At 37.8% G+C, this 6,029-nt stretch overlaps 1 pseudogene across 1 annotated transcript; it reads left to right on the top strand.

Annotated features, from left to right (window-relative positions):
• Positions 1-666: 666 nt before the first annotated feature.
• Positions 667-3,043, top strand: LOC149556503 (pentatricopeptide repeat-containing protein At2g01510, mitochondrial pseudogene; annotated as a pseudogene). Its single transcript, XR_016364705.1, has 2 exons — positions 667-889; positions 1,005-3,043. The product of XR_016364705.1 is annotated as a pentatricopeptide repeat-containing protein At2g01510, mitochondrial pseudogene (transcript).
• The last annotated feature ends 2,986 nt before the right edge of the window (positions 3,044-6,029 follow it).

The following is a 6,029-nucleotide window of genomic DNA, read 5'->3' as shown; positions in this document are numbered from 1 at the left end:
ATGCAATATGTGGAAGGATAGTAAAGGTACATGGATTGTGAAGGAATTGTCATGATATGCACATGGAAGGATAGCAAAGGCATATGGACTATGAATTTTTTTTCATAGTATGCAGTGGAATATTTATACAATGCCAATTGTCAACATTTCTTGTAGTTCTATTTTTTATCTAATTTTTGCATTAAAAAAGAGAAAGATCACTAGGAAAAAGGCCCACAATCAATAGTAAAAAAGAAACAAAAAACAAGAATGATAGTTTAATGAAAAAAATAGCACAAACTATAAGATACATAGTAGTTGTTTCTATCCTAAATAAATATATTACTATCAAAGAAGCATGTGAAAACTTTAATCTCTTGTCTTCAACAATAAGGACTAATAATAATCTTACTTATTTTAATAAAGGAGACAATATTATTTTAATGATACAAGATTGATATTACACTATTGAGAAACTACAACTATAAAAAGTAAAAATAAAGAAACATGAATATTGAACATTATCCTTTCAACAAAAGAGAAGCGAATCTATATGTTTAGCCTAAACAAGTAAACTATTGAAGCTCATTCTCTAGTCATATTACTCACTGATCACACGGTCTATGATTTTTTAAATCTTTTTATTGAATAAAACGAAAGAAAAAAATACATAAAAATGGCAACCAATCATTGCCGATAACAATGTCATACAACTATCATATTACTGGTTACGCTATATGGGTTTCTTTGATTAGATTCTAGGAATGGCGTGACCTCCTTAACCCCAAAGCATTCATCCACATTCAATTTTATATCTGGTTTTTCAAATAATACCATACAAAGAAGAAATTGAAATGATACTGGTCTTGGAGAGATGTATAATGAGAATGCAGCCCTCATCTTCTCGGAGGTAGTGTTTGTCCTAATTATCTCTGGCTAACAGTTAATCGCGGGTTTGTCAGTGGTTTTCAAATCCATAATCTACAGTTTTATCTTATTTTCAATGTCATGAAATTTCATTACAGATAAGGTGCCTTAAGGCGGAGTATGAGTGAAGAGTAATGGTAGTCATGGCTGCAGCAGTTTGTCTCCAATTCCCTGCTACAGCTGCATTGCCTTCAAGCAAATGGCAGCCTCCCACCAACTCTTGTACTTTTCATTCTTCTATATTTCACGACCACAGATATAAAATTATTTCAGCTTCCAGTAGAGAATGTGCTGTGCAAATTTTTGAGCCAAAACATGAATACATCAACAATTTATGGGATGATAAAGAAGATGCTGTGTGTAAAGATCAGGGTGAGCAAAGCGTCTATGATATAGTATTGCAGTCGTCATCTCGGATCACTAACGCCACAGAAATTAAAGAACTCCATGCCAAATTCATAAAAACTCGTGGTAAAGAAGAGATATTTCTGAACAACAGTTTTATTCAGATGTATACTAGATGCGGCTGTTTGGATGACGCACGCCAAATATTTGACAATATGTTTAGACGAAATTTGGTCTCATGGAACACCATCCTTGCAGGATGTGTAAGGAATGGACAGAATGAAGAAGCCCTGGACATATTTAATCGGATGCATTCCACAGGAGTGAATCCAGATGAATTTACCTTTGGGAGTGTTCTGAAGGCATGCTCGAAGTTGGAAACTCTTGCACGAGGTAAGGAGATTCATGCCCATGTCGTCAAAATTGGGTTTGAGTTCAGTATCTTTGCTGCAAGTGTCCTGGTTGATATGTATGTGAAATGTCGCAGTATTGATGATGCAAATAAATTGTTTGAGGGATTGCCTGAACGGGATCTGGTGTTGTGGACGGCGATGATTTCAGCTTATGCTCAGGATGGGCAGAGTATCAAGGCTTTAAAATTGTTCTGCCAAATGCAACGGTCAGGTATCAAGCCCAATACATTCTCCTTCACTAGTGCTCTTGTTGCATGTTGTTCTCTGGCTAGGTTGGATCAAGGCACACAGTTCCACGCACTTGTTGTAAAATATGGATTACAGTCAGACACGCCTGTGGGGAATTCACTTATTACCATGTACAGCAAATGTGGTAGTATCAATGATGCAGAGCTTGTGTTTAGCAAACTGCCCAAACGAAGTGTAATTTCATGGAGTGCAATGATATCGGGATATGCATATCATGGAAAGGGTAAAGAGGCCCTCCAATTGTTTGAACAGATGAAGAAGAAAGGGATGAAACCAAATAATGTCACTTTTGTTGGTGTTCTTTCTGCCTGTAGCCATGGAGGTCTAGTGAGGGAAGGTCTCACCTACTTTGATTCCATGAGTCGGGATTATGGCATCGATCCAATTGCAGAGCACTATGCTTGCATTGTTGATCTTCTTGGCCGTGCTAACCTTATTGAGGAGGCTGTTGACTTCGTCGATAGAATGCCATTCGCAGCTGGTGATGCAGTATGGAGAACATTACTAGGTGCCTGCAGGGTTCATAACAATATGGAGATAGGTTTGCAAGCAGCAGAACGTCTGCTGGAGTTGGCACCTCATGATGCTTCGGCATATGTGTTGCTTTCAAACATCTACGCTGCAGCAGGCAGGTGGGAAGATGTGGCAAGGGTTAGGAAAAAGATGGATGATATGGGAGTAGAAAAAGAGGCAGGGCTCAGTTGGATTGAAGTCAGGAGGAAGATGCACAAATTTGTTGCGAGAGACAGATCACATCCTCGAACAGAGGATATTTATGCAACACTAGAGTCATTGACAAAGCAGATGATTGAGGCAGGTTATAGGCCATATACAAAGCTTGTGTTGCATGATGTAGAGGATGAGTTAAAAGAACAATATCTGTGCCACCACAGCGAGAAGCTAGCTATTGCTTTCGGCCTTATAAGTCTTCCCTCAGGAAAACCAATCCAAATAGTGAAAAACCTTCGTGTCTGTGTTGATTGCCACAATGCTACTAAGTTTATCTCCAAGATCTCTAGTCGAGAAATTGTCATGAGGGATGCAAGTCGCTTTCATCATTTCAAGGATGGGATTTGTTCATGTGGGGACTACTGGTGATTTTAAATGAATAATAAGATTTGTTTTGAGAAGAGTTAACCAGTTACTATTTTGGCATCATATAGAATGATGCTTCAAAACTTGTTGGTAGATTATTTCCTGCCTTTTGAATGGTTTGTTTGTAATGCTTTTACATTTGAAGAAGATTGCAGGGCTCCAATGTCAGGTTTATTCTTCACTCCTAGAGGAACAAAAATGTAAAGTACTCTTCAGTTTTGCTTCTTGTTGTCTTTTGAGGCAGGTTTCTAAAGAAGCAGGAAGCTTGAAAAATGAAATGCATGATGAGTTGCTAACCGGGCAGCAAAATCTTCCAGTGCTTAATAAATGGTAAGTTGCACCTATTAGTTGTTTCAGAAAGTTCTAAAAGAAAGATTCACAGTACATACACACTTTGGGATCGTCATGCCTATATGATAAATCTAGGACACCATCTGTTCTCGCCGTTTACTATACTGGCCATCTATAGGATATATCTGAGTATCATCTAATGGTATCCTGAGTAGGTTGTGACTGGAATACGGATCTGTAGCTTGTCAAATTGAGACATCCCAAAAATATTCATTATAGAACTTCTTCTGTTGTTGGGGTTTTTTTTTAGGTTTTTCCTTCGCTGACCGCTTTAGAAATACCATATTTATAATCTTCTTGCCTTCTAAATTTATTTTTGGGAATGCTGTTGAATAAGTGGAAGTTTCAAAACCAGCTAATCGGGCGCCACTACTTTCTCATTCAGCTTCGAAGAACAGATGCTGCAAAGCATCTACTAGCCAGGCCTACAAATCATTGTAGAAGTTTCCTATTGGGGCACGCATCACTTTTATTTTATCCTTCACTGGCTCGCAGGCTGCATGATAAATCCCTAAATTTATGCTCTTCCATTCTTATTTGCTCTTGAACATGCCGTTAAGTAAGTGGAAGCTTCAAAACGAACCAATCAAACTCCACTGTTTTAAATTTTCTCACAGGCCTGAAAAAATAGATACTGCAGGGTATCTAACTAGCTAGGCTTGCAATCTTCTGAAGGGCTCTGATCATTAGCTGCATTTTCATTGCTATAGGACACAAAAGTTATGAGAAGACAATTTACAAGTGGAATAGTCAGAATCCAGGCCAGCGGCTGATTCTTTGAACTACACAAAAGTTTAGAATTGGATGAGTCCAATGGGAAAGCATCTCATTTCTTATTGCCAACGAACATCAATCTATCTATCTATGTGGAACTGCATTCAAGCATATTATACTTCCTGAGATACGTAGACTACAAGACTGGATGCTCTTATTCCGAGATTTTGATTTGCTTGATGGGTTGATCTTAAATTGTCATAAACGTTATCAATTTCTTTATATAGAAAATATCATCTTGATTTCTGTTATAGCAGTGCTGGTGTTGGATGACTCACTTTACATTCAGATGATAAGGAATCTCACGATGAACATAACCAGAGTTGCTTTCTAGGAGTTTTTTATTTGTTCATGGTTACGTCATAACCAAGCGTGCCAAATACCATGTCCTCTTTCTAAGAACATTTAGTTGACATTATGCATAGCACGGATTTCAATCCGGCTAGTGAAAGAAACTATCAGAAAATTTTATATGTTGGAAATGATCTGAAAAGTCTACATCTTGGATACGCATGGCCTAATTAGGTGTAATGGATATTCACTTAATATGTTCTTGTATAAATTCCTGTAATTTTGGCTACTTTGCGCATGCAAATTCATTCCAAATGATGCAATTCTTTTTGGGCATTTCTGCTGTTTGTATCATGATAAAGAGGTTTCGTTTGTTCGTTAAGCCTTGAGGATAGTGCTCTGTTAAAGGGATGAGGCACTAGAGCCCCCTTTTAATACATGCTATCGAATTTTTGCTTGTGAGTGCAGATGCTTGAGCTGGCCAAAGTATCCCACATGCAATGGAAGAGGATTCATACAGAACACATACTTTGATCAAGATGAACCTTTATAGTGGCCTTTTGCAATACTCATTGTAAGTGATGCAATTCCTTTTTGGTCTCCTTTGTCCTGTTTGAGCCTTTCCCGTCATTATTATAATGACATCTGTTTTCCCATAGAATTTTTTTAAAACTTTATTGCAGTCTTAAAAACTGTTTTGCAAACTGCGATGACTCAAGTATTTAATGATCTCATTGCAAATTAGATAGTCATTTTGCAAAATCTGTGAAGAGTCGAGTATTTCATGGTCTTTATTGGGCTGTTCAACAGCTTTTTGCAGTCTGTGACAAGTCAATGTATATAATATGTTGTGTGTGTTTGGAAGCATCAAAGAGGTCTTTGCTAGTTTAGCAAAGAATTCATTATTAATGTCCACAAGCACAGACTAGCCAAATTACCCGCATGTGTGCAACCTTGTAAATCGCTAAGGGATTATGGTCGAAAAGTTGTAAGATTAGAGGAATAACGATGAAGTCTCTTACCTAGTCTACTAAGGGCTATTTATCAGCTATTTTAAACTTCATTGTGTAAACATTGCTATAGTTCTATAATGAATTAAGAGATACAGCTCCTGATTTAGACTTGGTGCCACTATATATTGTGGAAGAAATCAAATGAAAAATAAAATCTATTTTGATATATGTGAGTGAAACCTATATTAACATGTTTGCACCCTACACCCTTGAACCCGATCTAGGTGCAAACCTGGTCTGGTGCGTGATATGGTCTATGTGGGTGCGAATCATTGTGGACCTGGGGATACCCAACCCGGACCCACATGGACTGCCAGGGACTCATGGAGCTGCACGGACCGCTTGAGACCTGTGGCCACAAAATGAGATCTTGAGCCCACAAACAAATGAAATTGCATTTTTTTTAAATTCCTCCTAACCCTAATAAAGAGGCTACAAAGACTTCCCATTTCACATTTGCTCTGTTCATCTTGCAAGTTCGAAGTGAGCTAATTGAATTCGAAGGCGTTCCATTGTGAAGTTGGAAATACCTTCCAAAGAGCATATTTAAGATTTTAGGATACACATTTCAATCATATTCTTTAGTTCTTTG

Source organism: Cupressus sempervirens, chromosome 5 (assembly GCF_028749045.1).
Source record: "Cupressus sempervirens isolate cs-2001-9-10 chromosome 5, ASM2874904v1, whole genome shotgun sequence".
NCBI classification, from domain to species: Eukaryota; Viridiplantae; Streptophyta; class Pinopsida; order Cupressales; family Cupressaceae; genus Cupressus; species Cupressus sempervirens.
The sequence above is the reverse complement of the archived record's forward strand: the minus strand, read 5'-3'. Positions and strand labels throughout refer to the sequence as shown.